We start from the raw sequence: 20,961 nt of genomic DNA, 5'->3' as shown, positions 1-20,961 counted from the left end.
GGGCAGGGAACAGATGACTAATAAGTCCTAAATCTGAACTCCCACATTGGCTTGGCTGTAGGGCCTTAAACATCACTTGTCCTCCTTTCTGTCATGGCTGGGAAAACTGAGGCTTTAGCAGAAGCCATTTGCCGAGTGTCCCCGCACACTATGGTAGCCATCACATTTCGCACACTGAACAGGGCTCCTTTCCTTGAGAGCTGAAGAGTGCCGTCCCCAAGCCAGGATCTAATTCCCACACAAAAACCCACTTTCAACAGAACTTCATAATCTGTACAGTTTGAGCCTCTCTATTCTATAGGGGCAGTGATCCTGACCCCGCAGGGATGGGGCGTGCATGCGTGTACACACACACACACACACACACATGCACACACACACACATCTGTGCACACACTTTTAAGCAGAATGCCTAACCCTGAAATAAGCTCTGGGTCTTTCCACCCACCCACTCATTCCTTCTGAAGGGGTTATGAGGCCCACAGGGCTGTCCTGTGACTTTCCACAGAAATCTTCACAGACTTAAAACTAGACTGCTTGAGCATCTAGATGGAGAGTTCTCACTCTCCTTCTAAATGGAGGAAATCTGGGGTGCCTGGGTGGCTTAGCAGTTGAGTGTCTGCCTTTGGCTCGGCATGATCCTGGGGTCCTGGGATCGAGTCCCACGTCGGGCTCCCTGCTTCTCCCTCTGCCTGTGTCTCTGCCTCTCTCTGTGTGTCTCTCATGAATAAATAAATAAAATCTTTAAAAATAAATAAATAAATGGAGCCCCACGGTTGTGAAAAGAGGATGTGAGGGGACAGAAGGCCTGGCTCCTTTGTCAACAGTGACTCCGAGGCCTGGGCTCAGGGCTTGTGACCTGGCAGCTGGACTCTTTCTTACCTGACCAGTTAAAAGATCCTCCCGGGTGAGGGCGCGGCCTAGGGAAACACAGCTGTAGTGACGGACCATCGGAGGTTTGGAGGCCACCAAACCCTGCCATCCCACTGCTCCTGTTCTACCAATGGGCCTACTGAGGCTGAGTCAGAGCAGTTTGACAGACATTTTCTGACTACCTCCAGAGGCTGACAGCCCTAACTGTGTGTTCCTTCTCCAATAGAAACATGAAATGGCCCCTTGCTGCCTTCCTGTCTAGTCAAGCCACAGCCCCTACCTGGAGCTTTCTGCTCCCCTCTAACTTAACTGCATGCATGCCTGAGTCCAAGCACGTGGGACTTGTTCCCAAGGTCACGTTGCTCTAGTTGCTCTGCCTTCATTGCACCCATGAAGCTGAGGGGAGTCAGCTCGCCAGATCCCAAGCTCATTCCAAAGACCAAAGGCCCTGCCTCACCCTTTGGAAAACAGGCACTTGGCACAGACTGGGAGTGCCACATCCAAAGGCCCCAGGAAACATCAGGTTGTTGGGCAAATGAGGCAGACTGTGTCCAGCCGGCAGAGGCCAGATTGTACCCCTCAGGACCACCAGCCTAGCAGGGATAAGAAAGTACTGGTGACATGATACTCACCCTAAATGCACCTGCAATCATGTTGCACGTTCTGGCGATCCACTTGCCTTGAGTGTTGGAAAAGATGGCGCTTGAGCCAGGGCTGGCAATTTCTTCTTCTTAATTGGCAGTTCTACTATAGTCAGTGGATTCTAATCACATATGTACATCTGGAAAGGTAAGGAAACATGAAGGAGAGAGGAGGCAAGAGAAAGAAACTCGTCATTCCCCTGGATGCCAGTCAAGGCAGAGCCTGTAACCTTGACTTCAAGGTATGACTGAAGAAGCCCCCAGTCACCTGCCTGACCGCCCACCTGTCCCAAGGCCCTGAGGCCTCCTCTGGATTGGCCCCTTCCCTGGTGGCCCCACTGCTTAGCTGGGGAAAAGTGTGCGTGTTTGGCAGGGTGTGGAGGGGCAGAGAGTAGGCTTTGGATGGCCAAAGACCTTTCATGCAAAAGAAGAGGGAGTAGGTTTCCCCTGGGTGATGCTGAGGCCCCTTGCTGGGTGATGGATATTGGAACCAGAAAGGCCTGTTTCTCATCACACATCCAGAGAGGAGAATTTCTTTTCTTCTTTTTTATTTCAAAGATTTTATTTACTTATTTGAGAGAGAGAGACAGAAACAGAGATTGCGAGAGAGTGCATGAGCAGGGAGGAAAGGGAGAAGCAGACTTGCCGCTGAGTGGGAAGCCCAATTTGGGAACTTGATCCTGGAATCCCGGGATCATGACCTGAGCTGAAGGCAGATGCTTAACCAACTGAGCCCCCCAGGTGCCCCTAGCGAGGAGAATTTCTTGTCACGGGGGAGGGTTCAAGCAAAGCCTGGACCGCCATGTGTCAGGGAATGCCTGCCCCAGCTGGGAGGCTGAGAGCACGATGCTGCAGGACCACATTCCCTGGGATGCTGGGATCACTCAGCTCCCTGGGCCAGAGTCAGCCCTGTGGCCAATTGCCATCTTTTGGCTCTACAGCCCCCAGTATGAGGCTGGGTTTCCAGGGAGCTCTACAAGTCATCTTGCCCCAGGGCTTATCCTGAGGCCTACCAGGGCTCTCTGTGCAGGTATAGCTCTACCTGGTCCAGTCCAGGGACAGGGGTGGCAGGCTCTAGTCTAGGCCCCTAGGCAAGGTGGTCTGGGCCTACCTGCAACATGTAATAAGAACCAGGGCAGGCTCCAAAGGACTCCACAAGCTGGGGGAAGCCCTGGGGTTCCCAACAACGGTGGAAGCTCCGGACACCATGGCCTTGCAGGTGTCAGGCTGGTCCAGAGGGGATTTTCTAAACCTTGGCCCTCCACTCTTCTCTGTGTCTTGTCTTTCTAGCTGTGGCTCCCATCACTCTCTACACTGGGGGCTATTGACTGCATGGTGGGAACCTACTTCTTTTGCTTGCTTTCTCACCTTCTTTTCAGTTAACACATTTTGGCTTCAGTACTCTCTTCACAAAGAACTTCTGTCATTGGCAGCCACAAGACACATTGCTTCTTCTCTTGCCAGCCTGAACCATATATGAGATGCCTTGTTTCTCTGACATGTTCCTTCCTGGCCTTGACTTCATGTACAACTTGGGTAGGGCGGGTGATGCCTCTGCCCCCAAGATGTCAGAGACATTCCAGAAAAACCCCCAAAGACACACTTTCTTCATGGGTGACCCCATCAGAAACATTGAATGCATGAGAAGGAAAGGACACAATACTGCTCAAGATCCTTGCCAGGTTTGGGTGGTATGGAAATTATTTAGTGTCAGACACAGCCCATGTGAAGAGAGATGGGTGCTCATAGGGGTTAACCTTCTTCTGGGGGAGCCTCCCTGGGAGTCGTCTGCATTCAGCAGCCTCTCAGGCAGTTTGAGACTTGCTGACATAGCAATATCCATACAGTATCCATGGCCCTTGGATACCAGGGGCTCCCAAGCCTGCAGAATTGAGAGACCAGAGGGGTAAGGGAGTCTTTCCCACATGTGCCTTCACTGCTGTCATTATGCTGCCCTAGAGATACTCCTATGAGGGGAGCTCCAGGAGGTGGGCCCTGTCACCCCACCAAGCCTCAGCTCCAGACACACTAACCATGCTGTTCTCCACCCTCCCGGTCACATTTGACCCTCACCAACCCCCACCACATCCTTCCCAAATGTAAGTACACAGGGCCTCTTCCTCTGGCAAAATCTCACTCCTTCCAGCCACTCTCCTAAGTCATCTTCCTCAAGCTGAGTGAGCCAGCCCTCCTTGGGGCCCCCTGTCCCGGGCACTCAGCATGATAGACTATCGATGGTGGGCTCCTCAAGGACAGAGCTCAAAGCCTTGGCCACCCCTTGCCCAGCTCCTGAGCCAGGGACTAAGGGACTGTTGAGGCCGGGCCACTGCAGAAGCCTAGTTCAGGAGCTCTCCTCAGGGCCACTTTCCTTCTTTAAAAATATATTTATATTTATAAATATTTATTTATTTATTTATTTATTTATTTATTTATTTGTTTGTTTATTGTTCAATTTGCCAACATATAGCATAACACCCAGTGCTCATCCCGTCAAGTGCCCTCCCTCAGTGCCCGTCACCCAGTTACTCCAACCCCTGCCCGCCTCCCCTTCCACTACCCCTTGTTTGTTTCCCAGAGTTAGGAGCCTCTCATGGTTTGTCTCCCTCTCTAATTTTTCCCACTCAGTTATCCTCCTTTCCCTTATAATCCCTTTCACTATTTCTTATCTTCCATGTATGAGTGAGACCATATGATGATTGTCCTCCAATTGACTTACTTCACTCAGCATAATACCCTCCAGTTCCATCCACGTTGAAGCAAATGGTGGGTAGTTGTCCTTTCTGATGGCTGAGGAATATTCCATTGTATACACAGACCACAGCTTCTTTATCTTTCGATAGACACTGAGGCTCCTTCCACAGTTTGGCTATTGTGGACATTGCTGTGGACATTGCATTGGGGTTCAGGTGTCTCAGCATTTCACTGCATCTGTATCTTTGGGGTAAATCCCCAGCAGTGCAATTGCTGGGTCGTAGGGTAGCCCTATTTTTAACCCTTTGAGGAACCTCCACACTGTTTTTCAGAGTGGCTGTACCTTTTATGAGGCTAGCATTACTGATTCCAAAAGCAAAGACCCCACCAAAAAGGAGAATTATAGACCAATATCCTTGATGAACACGTATGCAAAAATTCTCAACAGGATACTAGGTAATGGGATCCAACAGTACTTTAAGAAGATTATTCACCTTGATCAAGTGGGATTTATACCCGGGATGCAAGGGTATTTTTTTAATGTTTAATCGAAGTTCAATTTGCCAACACAGGGCCACCTTCCGTTGGTTGCATTAATAGGTGAGGATACAGGAGTGAAATGAGACATATTTCTATGTATGGCATGACTAATTCAGGGGCTTTTTATTACTGATTACAAAAATAGCCCAAATGTGTGAAAGCCCCCTGGGGATGGATGACGTCATGGTGGCCTCTGTGGAGTCTGCTGAATTTGGGGGAGAAGTCACATTGTTACTAGCTATTTTGACTATGCAGAGCAGAGTCCTTGGTGAATGGGAGGCCTATATCTTTCTGCCCTTCCCAGGTCCCAGAGGCTTCAGGATCCACTGGCAAAGGGCGAGCACCCAGTTATCTGCCATCTACTCCAGTCCTGGGGCCTCCGAGAGCAGTAGGATGGCCTCTGCTTCCTAGGAGCCATGCCATGGCCATCGTCATCCTGACAGGGTTCCCCATCCATCTACTCTCAGGGCAGAAAGGAAGATGCTCTCCTCGGGGGCCCTGTGAGCAGCCTGGCACTCAAGCACCTTCCCATAATGCATCTCCTAGCCACCGTGGCTGCCACCGCAAAGGTGAAGCAGGTGAAGCCCATTTCAGAGAGCCTTGCCAAATGGCAGCTCCAGCTCCACCGCAGAATGGGTAGTCACATGGTGGGGTCCCTGCTCTAAAAGAAACTTGGTCATGATGGGGGGGGTGCGTGGGGCTGCTCTATCATCCTCCCTCAACAGAGGGCTTAAAATGCATGTGCTCTGCTACTTCCAGTAGACCTGGCCAGGTTGAACACATTCTCCCAGATAAATCAATCCCCGGCAGCCAGCCCCCAAGATGAAAGGAAGACACCAGACCAAACAATGTTTGTCTGTCACAAAGAGCAGCTCTTAACTGTCAGGCCCAGATACTCAAGGCTAATCTTTATTTTCTCTCAAATTCCTGTGCCAGCAAGTAATCTGAGTTCACCTTGACGAGCGACAGCACTTAAGAAACATTTTGGCAAAAAAGACAACAAAAGGACCCCATTGTGGTCCTCTTTTCCTTGAGGTGAATAGGTGCGGTCCCTTCAATGGCCTCTTGACTGAGTGTATCTCTGGTTCTCAGAGCTATGCGTAGTTTGCTTCACCCAACTTCTGTATAATCACTGCCATAAGCCAGCTCCTAAAAGAGCCTTCAAATAGTGCACCTAATTCTGTTAAGTGCTCCTCCGGTAAAGCTTTTTCCTTCCCAGTTCCACTGAAAGCTGAAAGTACACTCCAGGGTAAAACAAGAGAAGCAAGATAACCAGACCACTGGAGTGGGTGGCTGTGGGGTGCCGTCACTCACACACAGAAGCAGCACCTGAGAGAAAAGAGTAATGTGTGCGTGTGTGCATGTGTGTACGTGTGCATGCGCGCGCGCGCGTGTGTGTGTGTGTGTTGTGTGGCCTCATTCTCAGATTCAATCTCCTAGGACCCTTAGCTCCTTAGCTGGAATCAGTAGGACTTTGCCCAGTGTGGCTGGGGGCGCCTTGCTCATGACCTAGGAAAGGGGGAGTGTGCATGGGGTTGAGGGGAGTGGGGAGAAGATTGGGGGAGGCATTAGGCTCCCTGGAAACCCGGCCCTGGGTCCTGAGGAGGAGGCTGAGAACTCCAATTGCCTTGAACTAAGCTGAATGGAGCAATGGGACAATATGGTCGCAGAAAAGTCCCCTGGATCTGTAGAACTGCAGCAGCTTCTGCTGGTGCCTTAGCTCACAGGATTTACTACACACTGCACACAGAAGGTGCGAGACGGCAGGAAGGCAAGGGAGGTTGACCAAGGCAGAGCCTGCATGCTTCTACCCCACGGCTTCCCAGAGCCTGGGCCTGCCCAGGCAGACCCCTAACTCCCACCAGGGTGTTCAAGCTCTGGCCTGGGCCCTGCAGAGCCTGGGCTAGGTGCTGGGGGAACATGTGAGGGTGGGAGGCCAGGAACGGGGGCGTCCAAGGACTCTGACCCAGCAGTGCGGGCAGGAAGGTGGGTATGGAGGGGGGACGGTGGTTCCAGAAGAAAGGTTGGAGGTGGACCTTAAGGAGTGGAAGAGGAACAGATGAGAAGGAAGAGGGATTCGGGAGTCAGGTCTAAGCAAGGATTCCAGTCTGGTCATGTGTTAGTGGTGGGTGTGCAGATAACCTGTCTGTGCCTGGTACCTTATCCATAAAACAGACGTGTAACAACTACACCTATGTTGTCAGGCTGACATGGGCAACCAATTAAATGAAAAGTTATGTCAAAGGCACTTACTCCATACAAAGCAAAGCTCCATATAAGCATAAAAGAAGGGTTAGGCTGCCTCGGACCTGGGAAGAGAAGGGCAGGCCAGGCTAGGCCAGGGCAGAGAGAAGTAGAGGCTGCTGTTGGGCAGCATCTCAGGTAGGCCAGAGGGAGTAGCTTAGGGCCTGAGAAAAGAGGCCGGGCACACAGGCTGCACACAGGCTGCACACGAGTCACAGAGGCCTCCGCAGGTGGCACCTGGCTTTGCACTGGGTCTCCAGGACACGGAGGGGCCAAACAGAGCTTTGCACAGGCAGCAACATGGTCTGAGCTGTGCTGGAGCAGTAGGGACAGTGGGAAATTGGGAAGAGGCTTGAATGGCTCAATCTGCCAGGCTGCTTAGGGAGAAGCCCTGGGAATCCATGGCCCTGCAAAACCCCCAGGGAAGCTGAGCCAAACGGAGCCCACTTTGGTGGCTGTGTGGTCAGCAGAGGGGGATGCTGGCACAGCCCAGCAGCTGCTGGCAGAGAAGTAACACCAGGGAGCTGCTGGCCCCCCTCTGCCCAGACCTCCTGTTCACGAAGCAAAGGACACCATGGCTCCCATTTCTACTGCAGGCCTTCCCTTGTGGAATTCAGGACACAGCAAAGTCTTTGCAAGCACCCCAAGCTGGAGGGGACTACAGGCATCTGGCTCTTGCACCGGCCCTGGGCCGCTCTACCAGGGACACACTGAATGCCCTCCGTAGTGCTATCTCTCGCAGGGGCTCTTTAGGGAATCCCTCAAGGGAGGAGATAACTGCAAGGCAGGGATAAGTGGAGGCAGAGGCAGGGATCCCAGCAGACTGGGTCCCGGCACTGGAAAGAGGCACAGACGAACTGGCGGGAGCCCCATGTCAGGCCGTCAAGGGAACAAGAACTAAGTTCAAGGATTGGGTCCCAGACTTGGACTCTGGCTCCCTTCCTGCCCCATCTCCCATCAGAGGCCCTCTGCTACGGCTCAGCACCCAGACATCTGCCTGCTGTGTCCCACCTGCCCAGCTGCAGGCTGCTAGTCTGCCTCAGAGCCTCGTAACTGGGAGCTCCTGCTGACAACATGCCCAGGCCCGTGTGCAAGTGACTCAAGGCTCCGAGAGCCCGGGCAGACCCGCAGGGAGCAGCCAGTAGGAGGGGCTGAAACGGCCTCAGTTTACATGGCCCAAAGGGCGGGGGGCCAGGACGCCTGGCAGTGCTGGAGACTCTAGAAGATACTGAGGATGAAACCAAAGGAACTTGAACTTCATCCGTTCCCTAAAAGGGGGCAACTTTTGAGAAACCAGCACTCCTCCCAGGCACACCCATTGGACGGCTAAAGACTGGTGCTTCTGGGTGAACTGTCTTCCTCTGCACACCCTGTGTCTGGGCGGAGGGTCTGCAGGCAAGCCTGCAGGAGCCGGGAGCCCCAGTAGGCTCGGCATGATGCCGAGATGGCACAAGCTCTGATTCTCCGGTAGTGACGCGTGCTTTTGTGGGTGGGGAAAGCCAAGACTTTTGGTAGGTCGCTGGGAAATGGGCCTCACACACATCTAGAACATTCTGGTTGGTGCCAGGCTATTTTGTGATTTTTGTCTCATAATCAAACCACGCAGCCAAAACCATAAGCAGCATGCCAACTTCTAACATGAGTATCACTTTACCCTGGTAATGAATATGATCACTTAAAAAGTACAATAAACAACACCTTTGTGTACCTGGGTTTTTTTTGTTTGTTTGTTTGTTTGCATATTCCACAAGACATACACAGACCAAGAGCTTGTCAGAGAGGGAGGAGACCTAAGGGAACTTAAGGCCAACCTCTACACTTCCGGGATGGGGGAGCCAAGTCCTAGAATAAATGAAAATATAGGCACTTCCTCTGGATTTGGATCGTAGCTTATCATCTACAAAACCATCACACCATCTCTTGAGCTTTATTTGTGCTGTGCCAGGCAAGATATGCAGCGGATTAGAGCAGGTAATCAGGACTCAGACCCCATGAGTCAGAAACTTACTGTGTTTTTCATCTCTCTGGGCCTCAGTTACCTCTTCCGCTAAGTGGGAACAATAATAGAACCTCTCTTCAGGCGGTTGTGAGCATTCAATGAAATAATACAGAGAATGTGTTTAGCACAGTATCTGGCACACAATATGGACTTAAAAAGTGTTGGTGATTATTTTTTTGATCTTATCAGTACCCACAAGAGCCTCCTAAAGTAAGAAGAAAAAGATCATGAGCCCATTTGGCAGAGAATGTGTCAGGGGAGGACATAACTGCAAGGTCCCATGTCTCCGAGGCATAGGGATAGGTGGAGGCCCCCTCCTTCCAGAAAGTTGAGGCTTGGGGAGATACAGTGGTTTGCTTGATTTTACATAGCTTGTCAGTGGTAGAGCGGGGAATCAACCCCAGATCTTTACACTATACTCAGAGCCCTTTTTATCAGACTGGCCACATCCTGTGAAGACTCCTCCTACTAGCTCACCACCTTGTTTATAAATAAAGTCAAGGAGACACCTCTCTTTTTCCACTGCATTGCAGTAAGAAAAACAACATTAATATTTATACTTTTCTAAAGATCTGAAGTGGCTTCCAATGCAAACACAGATTAAAGAGAGTGCTGGAATCTAACTTTTGAGTGGCAAGTCAGCAGCATGCAGAGAAGGGAGAGGTCATTTCACTGAGCCCCTGGGTGAGACCACTGACACCAAAATCTGCTTGGCTCTGAGCTTCCTGGCAGCCACAGCACAGGAACGATGGGGCCAGATTCTGTTCAGCATTGTCAGTAGGAAAGTCTCTGGATCAAGAAGTGACCAGGGTGGTGCCTTGGTGGCTCAGTGGTTGAGCGGCTGCCTTCAGCTCAAGGCGTAATCCTGGGGTCCTGGGATCGAGTCCCATATTGGGCTCCCCACAGGGAGCCTGCTTCTCCCTCTGCCTGTGTCTCTGCCTCTCTTTGTGTGTCTCTCATGAATAAATAAATAAAATCTTAAAAAAATAAAAAAAGAAGTGAGCAGGGATGGCAGGGGGTGGCAAGACAGTGCTATGTCATTCCTAGGCCTGATCTACTGCTGGGTTGCACAAGCAGAGGAAGGGGAAGCCTGTACCTGCCCAAAGCTTCCGCCCTTGAGATGCCATGGTCATGCAGACCCAGGCCTGCCCTGGAGACACCCGTGCCGAGATCTCAGAGGCAGCTGGGTCACACCAGCTGTCCCCAGCTGAAATCCCTTTTAAGGGAGGCATGTGACAGGCCAGGCCCAGCAGGGCCGCAGAGGTCAAGGAGCTAGAAAGTGCTCCTTGGGAAGATGGTCAGGCCAGAGCAGCACAGAGAAGGGGGCTGTTGGCATCAGTGGGGAACAGAATGGAGTTAGTTCAAAGAGTAGCAGGAGCTTTGTCCCAGTCTGAGCAGGCAGGAGTGCAGGGTTCCATGGCTCGGCAGCTCTTCCTTCAGCTACCGGGTCCCTGGGGACCCAAGCATCATTTCACCCATGTCATCACTGCTGGGGGGGTGAGGGGACACATGGAAGAGCAGAGAGAGTGGAGGGGCCCCAATGGCTCAGAAAGCCGAGACTCAGGTGCCTTTCAAAGGCACTGCTTCATAGGGACACTCAGTGGTTGAGTAGGGAGCCTGCTTCTCCCTCTGCCTGTGTCTCTGCCTTTCTCTGTGTGTCTCTCGTGGATAAATAAATAAAATCTTTAAAATAAAATAAAATAAAATAAAATAAAATAAAATAAAATAAAATAAAATAAAGCCACTGCTTCATTGAAACACACACATACTGTTCTGGGTTGACTCACGGCCCTCCCTAAACTCAGATGGTGACATTCTGGACTCTAGTACCTCTGAAGGTGACTGCATGTAGAAACAGGGTTGTTGCAGATATAATTAGCTAAGTTAAGATGAGGTCAGGCTGGAGTAAGGTGGACTTCCCATCCGATGTGATGTGTCCTTACATGAGGAGGAGAGAGACACACAGTGAGAATGTGGCGTGAACATGAAGGTAGAGACAGGGGTGGGGGTGGGGGTGGGGATGAAGTCAAGGAGCAGCAACGACTGCAAGGAAAGCACCAGAAGCTAGGAGAGAAGCAAGAAGCAGAATCTCCTGACAGCTCTCAGAGGTAGCCAGCCCTGCTGGCCCCAGATCTCAGACTCGGGCCTCGAGAAGCGGGAGACGGTACATCTCTGTGGTCGAAGCCCCTTAGTTCATGGTATTTTGTTACAGCAGGCCTAGAAAGCTAATACACACTTGCATGCACACACCCACGTGCACACACACATACACATGCACACACTCACACCCTCCCTATAGGTACAAATTCCCTTTTCCAGCCCTGCAACCCAACACGCCCCCCGAAGAAGCCAGGCACAGCAGGGGTTGAGCACGTGCAAAACATTAGCTGGGTTTAAATCAGCTTTCCATTAAAAAAAACAATCAACTTCCCAAAAACAGAGCTCCACTTCTCTACCAATGCTCTATAGTCTCAAAGGCGCCTTCACAATCACCATCCGCGGGTGGCGGGGACTGCTGTCTGCTTGCAGGGGAAGAGAGGACAACCCAGAGGAGAGGTGGGAGGCTGCACGACTGGGAAGCCAGGGGAGGAGGGCAGCCTCCCCTCTTCCAGGCCCGCGCGTGAGGATTTCTGGGCTTGGGCTCGGGGGCCAGGCCGGGGCCAGGAGAGGGCAGGCCTCAGTGGGTAAAAAAAATCCACTTGACTTCTCAGCACTTCTCCCTGAGTGTCCTCTCAGCCAGCTTGATAGCATTCTGTCTACTTCAGTTCTGATGATCTTCACCACCTTGGCTAATTAGGACTCTGTCTTCCTTTCCATTGTTTTCGATTGTCTTCCTAATTCTATCCTGTTCTATTCTTTCTTACTGAGGCCACACTTGGCTGGAGTCAGAGCCCTTTAGTGTTCTTTCTCTCATTTTCCACTCGCCTAGCAAGCTCTGAGGAGGCAGGCAGGGCATGTGCTATTTCTCCATACCCCTGGGGCAAAGAAAGGGGAACGTGGTTTCCCATCAGAACTGGAGTAGTTTGGGCTCAAATTCCAGTCTTCATGTTCAGTATTGTTTTCATGACAATGAGTTTTGATTATTGAGCACCTACTGTGGGTCAGGCACTACCCTACCCGCCTGGTGGACATTCTCATTGATCCCTTCCATCTACCAGGTGAGGAGATAAGAGTGACATAAGAGAGGCCACCCAGGGTACCTGGTTGGTTCAGTGGTTGAGTGTCTGCCTTCGGCCCAGGGCATGATCCTGGGGTCCTGGGATCAAGTCCCACATCGGGCTCCCTACATGGAGCCTGCTTCTCCCTCTGCCTGTGTCTCTGCCTCTCTCTCTGTGTCTCTCATGAATGAATGAATGAATGAATGGGAGGCCACCCGCCCGAAGTCAGAAGGTGAGTACATGGCAAAGCCAGGATGCAACTGTAGGTTTGGCTCCTCTGTAGCCTGGCCGGACACAACCGCCTAATAATGCTATCTCCTCTGGGTCACCTCCAGAGATGAAGACTTGAACAAGTGGCCAGTTTGACAACTTGTTCCCAGCCCTACAGCAGATTCTTGTAAGGACTGGCCCCAAGTGCCCACTACCCAGCTGGGAGGCCAGTAATCCATGCGGGAAGTCCCCTGGCCCAGGGCCCAGCTCCTGAGGGTTACTTTCAGTCTCGGTCCCTCCTTGTTAACTCCTGGAACCCGATGGCCAGCTCTCTTGGGGCCTGGTGAGTGGCAAATACCTGGGAATGCTCCAGTGACACCTTTCCTCTCGTCCACAGCTGGCCTGGGGCATAGCTGGCATAAACTATTTGCCCTGTGCAGGTGACAGGAACCCTCACAAGTGAGTCATCCTTAGAACTTTTCTGGGCTTGACCTGAAAGGGTCCAGAGAACCAGCAGTCATTCTGGCCTGGGACACCTCTCTCTGCTAAGAGGGGCTAACAGAGCTGGTAACTAGGGTTGGTTGGAGTGGGTGGGGGTTGCCCTCAGTGGCCCTACCTGCTAAAGTCGGTGGCATATCTCACCCACCTGTGATGTAAGAGCTCAGCCTTAGAGAATAGTCTAGGGGAAAGAGAGAAATCTTCCTAGAGAAAAAGAAACCATTTTCTCTAAGAATTGTAAGCTCTGGAGATTTGCAAGGGAACAGCACAGATGCTAAACTAACATGCTGGGGAAGAAGGCAGGTGCCAGGCTAAATAAAGAAATGTGAGTACATACACAGAGAACACGCTCCTTTATTTCCACAGGGAGGCACAAATGTATATTAATGAGGATTTTGAATGCCAAGAAATCAAATAACGACATAAACATCACAGTAAACACCAAAGCCCCAGAGTTGGCTGCCATCATTTACTATGCGAGGGGCAGAGGACTTCGACTGTCCCCTGCTCTGCACCCCACCCCTCCAAAGTTTCAACAAAGACAATTGCTCTGCTTGTGGGATTAGAACTTTAAGCTCCATAAGTAAGAGAAGCTCTTGATTTTGAGCCTTGATACTGTAGAGAAGCCCTAGGAAACCACTGCATGTGCTAAAAAGGCATAACAGCAAGGATGTGGGCTGGGATTCATGTTCTGGGCAAGGAGCTCTGTATTAAGTCTTGAGGCACATTGGCTTCCTACTCCCAAGGGGAGCACACACCTTTGGATGTGATAGGAAATGTGGCAGAGAAAAGGAACCTAGAAAGGCCAGCTTCCTCACATGATCCACACACACAAGAGAAGGGCTCCTTAGCACATGACTTGGGAGAGTGTGGGTGTGAGTGGCCAGATTGCCACAGATAGGTCAACTGCATCAATGCCATGCAATCCAATTTGGGCCTGTGGTGGATATCTATCTCCTTCTGGCTGCCCAGCATCCTAATTCCCTTTCCTGGGGACTTTGAGGAAGCTGAAAGTACCAGTTACTTTGCTAGCTTCCTTTTGAAGTGGGGGCACAATATATCAATTCGATATTTTTTAAGATTTTATTTATTTATTCATGGGAGACACACAAAGAGAGGCAGAGACACAGGCAGAGGGAGATGCAGGCTCCTGGCCGCAGGGAGCCTGATGCGGGACTCGATCACAGGACCCCAGGATCATGACCCGAGCCAAAGGCAGACACTCAACCACTGAGCCACCCAGGTGTCCCTATCAATTAGATTTTGAGTCAGTATCAATGAAGACAAGCAGGGCCAGCAGAGAATCTGCCATGGTATCCCATTATCTGGAGCAACTATATCCGTGGTGCCATCATTGATGATGATGTTAGTGGACAAACTACAAAGTCTATCACTCAGTGTTGCCAACAGAGATGTTTTCACCAGGCTGGTTCTGTACCATGATTTTGTCTGTGGATTCGGCTATCTAGCCAACAAGCCTGACTCTCTAATCCTCCCAGCAATTCTGTGAGCTACCCAATATCCTTCCTATCAATTTCCTTATATAAAGGCCCCAAAGGTTGCATTCTTCTTTCTGATTCTGTGTCATTTCAGATCTTGCCCCCATAATCCTTATTATCTTATTAGACCTTTCATATTTTAGAAGAACTATTCTTTAATGTTTTAACTAGAAGTGTTAGCTCTCTTTAGTGGGAAGGCTCATCCCCTATTATATAAAATGGAAGTCCCAACTTTTCAACTCTGATTTCTTCATCATGGACAGGCAGCCACGAGCCAGGGATTCACCTAGGCTCTAGTACAGCTCTTATCGATTTTTTTCATTGTCCATTTTATCATTGTAATGATAACTTTTTGAGTAAATGAACAGGGTCTAATTTATCTCTACACCTTCAGCACTGAGCACAGTGCCTGGCTCACAACAAATACTTAGGAAATACTGTGTGAATGAGTGGAATATTTAGGATGTGGTTCTTAGAAGACAGGAGATTTGTGGTGGACCCCAAAGGACGGTTGGGTTGTAGAGAAGATAAGGAAGGATATATTCCAGGTTCTCTACAAGGACTTATTGGTCCTATATTATTCAGAGTTCTTAGTTGTAAGCAATAGAAACTAGCTCTAGATGATTTTCCGAAGAAAGAATTAGGTAACTGGAAAATAAGTTAGAAGAAAATAAAATATGCACAAAGAAGCAAATGAACAGAAAGGGACACAGAGGATGGAATGAGAAGATCTAACCTATGTGTAATTTGCATCCAGGGAGGAAACAGGAAAGGAAAGGGAAAATGGGAGTAGAAGAAATATTCAAAGAGCTAGTGGCTAAAGACATTCCAAAACTGATAAAAGGCATCAAACTGCAGATTCAAGAGGCTTACAAACCTCAACAAGGATAAATGCAGCCTGGGAAGAGGGAATGAAGTGCCACCTCTTTACTGCCATAAGGTACTTAAAAGTATCGGTTCCCTAGTCAATCTCTGTGCTTGTCATTGCTGGGCAGGGGTGGGAGTTCCAGCTCCCAACCAGGCTTCCACCAATCCCTACGTGGCTGGAAGGTGCTTTGTTACTGCTCTCCGTGTTTTCCACCAACACTACAGAGTAGGGTAGTGACCTTGTTACCACGGGGTGGTGATGAATGTCTTGAATCTCCACTAGACCTCCTGGGCCACAGCAGGCCCTTCGGGGGGCCTCATTACTTCCTCATGGGGCTGGAAGTTCAGGCTCCCCAGATGGTCTTCACTGACACTACAGTGGGATAAATTATGTTGCTACTGGCTAAAGTGAATGTAAATCCTAGCTCCCCACTCAGCCTTCTCTGAGCCTCATTAGAGACTGGAAAGGGTGGAAATCTAGGTTCCCCATTCAGTCTATGATGGTGTGGGTGTTGGTGGGGCCACAGCTTTTTCCTGTGATATTTGGCTAGAGTAGAATAGTCATGATCTAAAAGTTTTCTGTCTTGCTAGGCTGCCCCTAGGTTGGACTATTCTGAATTTGCTTATGGGGTAGATACACCAATCTATATTTGTGTCAAAATTGATAGAACTATGTACAAAAATGTTAATTTATAAATAAAATGCTTAAAAATTAAGAGAAAAATTGAAGGACTTATGCCAACAGACTTAAAGGCTCACTATAAAGATGGAATAATTGTGTAAGTATGGTATTGTCGTAAGGGTAGCCAAACAGATCAATGGAAAAGCATAGAAAGTCCAGAAATAGCTTCAGACACATTGGACAATTGAGTTTCAACAAAGGAGCCAATGTAATTCAATAGGTGATGGCAGAGACTTTTTAAAAAATGGTGTGATTACAACTGAATATTCATATAGGGAAAAATGAACTTCAATCTTTATCATACACCATCTACAAAAATTTATATGAATGGACCATAAATCTAAATATAAAAGCAAAACTATAACAATTTTAAGGGAAAAACAGGAGAAATATTTGCAAGTTTGGAATAGGCTAACATTTTCTGTATAGGACACAAAAAGGATGAACCATATAAGAAAAAAATGATACACTGGGTTTCATCAAATTTTGCTCTGTAAGAGAATGAACAAGAAAATTAAATGATAAATTTGCAAACCATATATTTGAAAAAGGATTTATATCCAGAATCTATGAATTACACTTATAATTTAATAACAAGACAAGCAACCTAATTTAAAAGTGGGCAATTTAAATAGACACTGCACAAAAGAAGACATATGAATGCCAAACAAGCACATGAAAATATACTCTCCATCGTTTGTCATCAGGGAGATACAAATTAAAGCACAAAGAGATACCACTTCACACCTACTTGAATGGTAAAAATTGAAAATCTAGACAATAAAAATCATTAGCAAGGACGTAGAGTAACTGGATCTCTTAAACTTTCCATTGTGGGGATGCAAAATGGCATAATCACATGGAATACTCTGGCAGTTTCTTAAAAGTTTAAAATATACTAACCATATAGCCCAGCAACTCCATTACTAAGTATTAGCCAAGAGAAATGAAAATGTATGTTCACACAGATATTTGTACACAAACGTTCATAGCAGCTTCAATTCTAATAATTAAAAACTGGAAATAACCCAAATGTCATCAATAGTTCCAGGAAATAGAATACTACACAGCACTGGGGGGGGGGGAACCTTGTTGATTCATTGTTGATTCATGCAACAACATGAATGGGCTCAAAAAGTTGTAGTAAGCAAAAAAAAAAAAGAAAGAATAAAGAAAGAAAGAAGAAAGAGAGAAAGAAAGAAAGAAAGAGAAAAAGAAAGAGAAAGAAAGAAAAGAAAGAAAGAAAGAAAGAAAGAAAGAAAGAAAGAAAAAGAAAGAGAAAAAGAAGAAAGAAAGAAAGAAAGAAAGAAAGAAAGAAAGAAAGAAAAAGAAAGAAAGAAAGAAAGAAAGAAGAAAGAAAGAAAGAAAGAAGAAAGAAAGAAAGAAAGAAAGAAAGAAAGAAAGAAAGAAAGAAAGAAAGAAAGAAAGAAAGAAAAAGCAAGCGAGCTTGGGACAAAATACTCTAGGTAGAGTATTATTCCATTTATATGAAATTCTACAAAAGGCAAGACTTATTTATAGTGATGGAAAAGAGATCAGTACTTGCCTGGGGCTGGGGTGGAGGGGTTTGAGTGCAAAAGGGCATGAGGGAGCTTTTTGAGGTAATGGAAATGTACTATATCAATAACATGGATCAATCTTGCAAACAATAGAAGGAAGCCATATACAAAAGAATACATATTGCGTGATTTCATTTATATTTGTTTCAAAATAAAAGAAGCAAAGCTAAAGCACTGTGCTTAGGGGTCTGCATGTAAGTGGGGGTATGGTGCTTGGGAAGGACATGTGCGAGGTGTCTAGGGTGCCAGCAACATTATTGATCTGCATGGTGGTTACATGAGTGTTGGCTTTATGGCAATGCGTTCATCTGTAATGTTTTGGCTATGTACATTTTTGTTTGTTTATTTATTTAAAGATTTTATTTATTTATTCATTAGAGACTCACAGAGACAGAGGCAGAGACACAGGCAGAGGGAGGAGCAGGCTCCATGCAGGAAGCCCGATGCGGGACTTGATCCCAGGACCCTGGGATCATGCTCTGAGCTGAAGGCATGCGCTAAGCCACTGAGCCACCCAGGTACTCCTGTTTATTTGTTATATTTACAACTAAAGACATTCAAATAAAAAGAAGAGCAAAAATAGTAACTGAAGGGCAAGCAGGGACTGGTATGAGGGAATGAGGCCAGAAGAGGTGAGAGCTGAACAGAGCAACGGCAAGGGCTGTGGGACTGGGCTTGTGAAGGATTTTTAGGGCAACACTTGAACTTGGTGAGGACAGGTGCATGCCAGGCTGGACAATGCATCTCCTTAAGCAGATGGACATACACTATACTTACCCAAGACTTGCAGATACACCAGTGGCATTAGGATATGTCATTACAACATGCCCACATCAGAACGTATTCTCCAGAGGCCACCTACTAAAAAGCATCAGCCTTGAAGGCAAGAGTACTGGGGTAAGGCACCAGCAATGTCACTTCTAGCTACATGTCCTTGGACAGGTCATTTCACCTCTCAGCATTAGTTTCCTTATACTGGCCCTGGCTGTGAGGAGCAATAAGAGACAGAATGGACCGATCTATCTATCTATCTATCATCTATCTATCTATCTATCATCTATCTATCATCTATCTCCTTCTACATCCCAACCCAGCCTTTAAAAAGGGCCAGTGCAGGGGATCTCTGGGTGGCTCAGCAGTTTAGCGCATGCCTTCGGCCCAGGTTGTGATCCTGGAGTCCCGGGATGGAGTCCCACATCGGGCTCCCTGCATGGAGCCTGCTTCTCCCTCTGCCTGTGTCTCTGCCTCTCTCTCTCTGTGTCTCTCATGAACAAATAAATAAAATCTTTAAAAAAAAAAGGGTCAGTGGACTGATGGTTTGAAATGGGAATACCAAAGGCCTCAACTTAAAGCAGCCAGTTGGTTTCTACCCCACCCCCCACCAATCTGCTCATCCCTGGGTTTACCTGCCCCTGGGTGTGAATTAGCATGGTGATGTGAGGGGCTACTGTCACCTCTTCCAAGCTGAATATCTGAAAAGGTGCCAATTATGAAGAGGGTAGCAGGGATGCGGGTGGTGGGGAGATATGAAAGCCAAATGCTTTGAACCTCTGCTAACTTCACTGCACACAGTTCACAGGTGTAATTACCCATGTGTCAGGCTTGGAGGTGGGACGAAGTGGCACAAGGGTGATATTTGCCAGGCCAAGCAAAACTTCCATACTAAGAGTGCTGCATGAGATGGGGGTCACCCCTGCTGCCTCTCCAAAATTGTTCTGTTCCAGATTCTGCTACCTCTGGACTAAAGGGGACCCTTCTGATGGCGGGGGTTGGGGAGCTCTCTGTCTATGGGAACCCTGACAATACCAAGGGGCATTTAAGCTTGGAACTTGGGACAAGCTTTTTTCTCCTGTTTGGGGAATTTTTGTTCATCTGAGAGAAAGGTTCTGGATTCATCCTTGTTCACTGATAGGCAGGAACCACTTGCAAATTAAAGACTTAAGATGATGGCTGGCTGGCAATATAGGAATGGCAACAATGGACCAGATGCCACAGCCTTATCCATTTCAAAGGTTCCTGAATAGGCAGCTGTATCATGGAAGGATCCAGGCTTCTTTTTAATAACATGTCATGGTCCTGCTCATGCATCAAGTGGCACCAGCACCTGTCTTCTTCTTGTCCCTGTTGCTCATATATATACAATTTTACTCTCAAGTAGATATAGAAATCCACTGCAAATAGAATTAGTTTTGGGAAGAAATTATGTGCTGATTCCTCTAACACACACACACACACACACGCTATTCCATTTGGAAATGTGAAAACAATATAACAAAGATCAAGACATTTTTAAAATAGAAATCACCCAAATCCCATCGCTGTAACATGGCTCTTTATATTTGGGCATTTAAGCAGGAAGGTGTTTTAAGTTGCAAGATCGCAATGTAAATACATGGACACCTCTTCCTTTACAAAACCTTCTGTTCCATGTATTCCTCAGGCTGCTGCAGGTTTCAGAAAGAACATATTAAATGGCCTCATAATATGCAATGGAATGGATATGCCATAATTTAATTAACCACCCCTTATTGCTGGGCAATTCATTTGTTCTCAGTGTTATATTACTACAGCCAATCTCATAATGAACATCTCCATGCATGTATCTTCTCAATTCTTTTGAAATGCTTCCTGAGGAATAAAGTCTCAGGAGAGAGAATTATTGGGTTAAAGGGTAGGCATAACCCCAGGGCTCCTGCTTCAATTGACTGCGTTGTGCTGTCTCACTGTCTCCTGCAGGGGTGGGCTCCTGTCTGAAATGCGCATGCCCTCAGCACTAGCCAGCTTCTCCTTCAGCCCCCCAGAGCTGTCCCACGCACTCTTGGTGCCTTAGTTACTGCCTGTTGTGTGAGGATCAACTTCTATTTGCTCTCTGGGCGTCCTGCACCATGGTTTCAAAACAATGCAAACTTGTTTTGGGAAACAGCCCGAGCTGATGTGGAGTAGTCTCTGAGCTCCAACAGCTGAGAGTCCACAGTAATTATCTTTGGGAGATGCCACTCTTGGGAAGTAAGGAGCAGATGCACTTGTTTCTCTGAGGCTTCATGGCAGAGAACTTTCCCCCATACCCTTGACAAGTGAACCTAATGTTCTGACACACGCAGCCTTGTACTGACTACCAGGCTCCCCTCAGCACTCACTAGATGCCAGGTCCAGCGATGAACCAGACATGGTCCTTGCCTTCAAAGAGCCCACTACCTCTGGTAGAGTCAAATGGGTAAACAACTAACAGAGATGCTATGTGGTGTCATGGTCAAGAGCAGGCACTTTGCAAACCAGGCTGACTTGGGTCAAGTCCCAGCTTTGCTATCTCCTTGCTGCATGGCCTTGAGCAAGTTAACTTATAATATTTTTGCCTCGGTTTCACCATCTGCAAATTAGGGGTAATATTAATACTAACCCCTGTTGGATCATTATAAGGAGTTAATGAGCCAGTGCACGGAAAGCATGCAGCACAGTGACTGCCATGTAGTAGAGTGAGTGTTCAATACATCCCAACTCCT

At 48.1% G+C, this 20,961-nt stretch overlaps 1 long non-coding RNA gene across 2 annotated transcripts in view; it reads right to left on the bottom strand.

Annotated features, from left to right (window-relative positions):
• The window catches only part of LOC102154180, a 268,196-nt gene that overhangs the window by 102,635 nt on the left and 144,600 nt on the right, over nucleotides 1–20,961 (bottom strand). For both annotated transcript variants that reach the window (XR_005386524.1, XR_005386525.1), the window contains one exon: nucleotides 1,506–1,654. This is a non-coding gene — a long non-coding RNA (uncharacterized LOC102154180). The remainder of the gene's footprint in view (nucleotides 1–1,505; nucleotides 1,655–20,961) is intronic.

The sequence above is a fragment of the Canis lupus genome, chromosome X, assembly GCF_011100685.1.
Source record: "Canis lupus familiaris isolate Mischka breed German Shepherd chromosome X, alternate assembly UU_Cfam_GSD_1.0, whole genome shotgun sequence".
NCBI lineage: Eukaryota > Metazoa > Chordata > Mammalia > Carnivora > Canidae > Canis > Canis lupus.
This window is presented reverse-complemented; position numbering and strand designations above follow the sequence as displayed.